Source organism: Drosophila pseudoobscura, chromosome 2, assembly GCF_009870125.1.
Source record: "Drosophila pseudoobscura strain MV-25-SWS-2005 chromosome 2, UCI_Dpse_MV25, whole genome shotgun sequence".
Lineage (NCBI taxonomy): Eukaryota > Metazoa > Arthropoda > Insecta > Diptera > Drosophilidae > Drosophila > Drosophila pseudoobscura.
Genome location: NC_046679.1, coordinates 21,587,286 through 21,589,854, shown reverse-complemented (window position 1 = coordinate 21,589,854; position 2,569 = coordinate 21,587,286). Strand labels below are relative to the sequence as shown.

The following is a 2,569-nucleotide window of genomic DNA, read 5'->3' as shown; positions in this document are numbered from 1 at the left end:
AAAACAAATTACAAGTAATTAAAGACTCACTTTTTATTGAGAACAACGAGGCGCTGTAGTTTCAGTGGAATTAAAGTTGAGCTGGCTGGAAAAGCCGGGATTACCTGGCCCCTGCGGAGACTAAAAACTGTGAATATTTAACAATTGCATGGGTAGATTAATTGTGAAATTAATTTAAATGCATCGTTTAGATTCTCGAGTTTTATCTTTGATAGCAATCTGTCGTTTTAAACGATGTCATTTGAAAATATGAATTGAAGGTGCGAGAGCACTATAGAAATATGTTTGAGTAAGTAGTGTTTGAATTTGAGAGCATGACAATGGAGGACACCAATCAGCACTAAGAATACCCTTCAATCTTATAAACTTCGTCTTATAAGATATTCTTATCCAATGGATTACAATTTCCTTCGACTAATCAAATCCCAAAAAATGTTTTCAATATACCCATTCGACTTTTCTCGTCAGAGGGTAAGTTCAAGTTGAAAACTTTAAAATTGCTAAAAGAATCCCGAATATTAGAATATGTTGTGAAACATTCAAGATATGTATATTATAGCTTTGAAAGATAATGAAATTTTCAGAGAAATACTGGAGGGTAAGGGCACTAAACACAGCCGCACAGACAGGGATATTATCCGAGTCTAGTCATGCGCTGATTCCCGTCGTTCGCTCCTACCAGTCTTTGGAGCTCAGCTCATCCTACTTTTTAGAATCATCTGAGCCCCGTTCTCATACCAACCTGAGTCTGGACTCATCCCAATCCTTGGATCTCCTTCCACTCCTCTGTTCATCGTTGGCCCCATGGTCCTCTCCTGATTGTTTACGTGGCGTTCCTTTCGCTTTGATTTATTGCACTTATCGCCAACAAACAATAACAACGGCCAGCGTGGCCTCTTGATAAATGAATAAAGTTTTTCTATTTTTGCGTTTGTTATTGTTTTTGTTTATGGTAATTAAAAAATAGGTAAATGTTTCTCAATCTACCTCCCTTTCGTCTCCTCTTTGCACGCCGCCTGTTCTCTGTTTTTCTTTATGGACCGGCTGAATGTGCTGACAGTCGAGATTATTGACTCTTTGGGCGCGTGCTGTGGCCAATGTGAGAATTAAACCGTAGCACACTTTTGGCGTAACGAGGGAGGGGGAAGGGGAGGCTGAAGGACTGAGAGATTGGAAATTGTTGTTAAAAGTTTGGGCTTAATGAAAGATTACGCGGCATAATGCGAGTAAATAATGAATGATGGCTTATCGAAGGGTTGGCCTTGAGGCGTGACAGAAGGCCTTAAATTGTTCTCAGCTGAGAGCGATTGTAGACAACAAGTATAATGCTATCAATAAGTTGATCTGTAATTAGTCTTATTGTCAATGAAATGGTGTTGAAGTGCGGTTAATTAGGGGCATGGAAAGCGGTGATTGAGTTGTGCAATCTTGCACATTGTATAAATGGATTAATAATTTATTTGATGTCTATGCCCTTAAGGATATAAGCTGAGATTATTTTGATCGGTAAAATCAGGTACTATACGGCTAATCCAGAATCATTTACAAGTAGTTATTTATGAGCCACATTTTCTAGTCTGATTTTTCTTTTAAACAAGCTTTATATAACTTCAACCTGCACTCAATATTTTTATTTCAACATCATTATTTGTCCAGTTCTGTCCTGCTTATCTCTTCCCTTCTTATCACAGTATTTTCTTAGCCAATAGTCTGTCTCTCCTTTCTTTAAATTCTAGGACATGTCAAGCAATTCATAACCCTTACAAATACTCGTGTCTCTCTATCTGTGTGTACTTTGGATATTTTCACTTAATGTCCTGCAGCTGCTTGCACTGCACTCATCACCAATGCAGCCAACCGAACTTTTTTGCGAAATGTGCAGTTCGAAAATCCGACATCAATGCTGCTGTCATAGAGGGGTGATTGAGCCTTGGGTCTGCTATTTCTGGATGATGGGAAGGCTCTTAATACCAAACGGAAATCGCATTTTAAATGAGCCTTGAAGCTCAAATCAAATTAAGTTCGTTTGAAAATGGACAAATGATAGCACTGAGAGAAAGCGCTGCCCTTTTACGATCATAGAATTGATATTGAAGGAATGGCTAGAAAACTTGGTAAGTTTATTAAATTAGATCTTATCTAATATTTTTAGATTTAAAGAGAAATCTCTTTGTATATCTAATGATGGTAATAAAGAACGATTTAAGCCATATTCTGAGAAAAGGTTATTTTAGACCTTTCTAAGAAAATCAAACGAAAGGCAGTCCAAAATTGTAACAAAATTTGTAAATTCATTGAAATTGATTACATTTTCTAAGTATCCTAGGCTAAAACTTTTGCAAATTGCATTTCCTTGGTGGTAAATCCTCTTAAGTATGCCCAAGTCCGGGTCCGGGTTCGGGTCACGCCTCCTCTCAATCGGTATTCGCACGTTAACAGGCAAAAAGCAATTACAAGTTTTGTATGTCTGTGTCTGTGTCTGTTTCTGTGTCTCGAAGGGTGCGTGTAATCTATTATTCCGCTGAAAGTGGTAATTCCGGTCAGTAAATAACACGCACGCCTCCTCCAA

General features: G+C 38.0%; 1 long non-coding RNA gene across 1 annotated transcript; it reads right to left on the bottom strand.

The window, feature by feature from the left end:
- Positions 1 to 1,440: 1,440 nt before the first annotated feature.
- On the bottom strand, positions 1,441 to 2,305 carry LOC117183285 (uncharacterized). Its single transcript, XR_004468422.1, has 2 exons — positions 2,237 to 2,305; positions 1,441 to 2,005 (listed from the first exon to the last, which is right to left on the bottom strand). It is a non-coding gene; the product is annotated as an uncharacterized lncRNA (long non-coding RNA).
- Between the last annotated feature and the right edge of the window lie 264 nt (positions 2,306 to 2,569).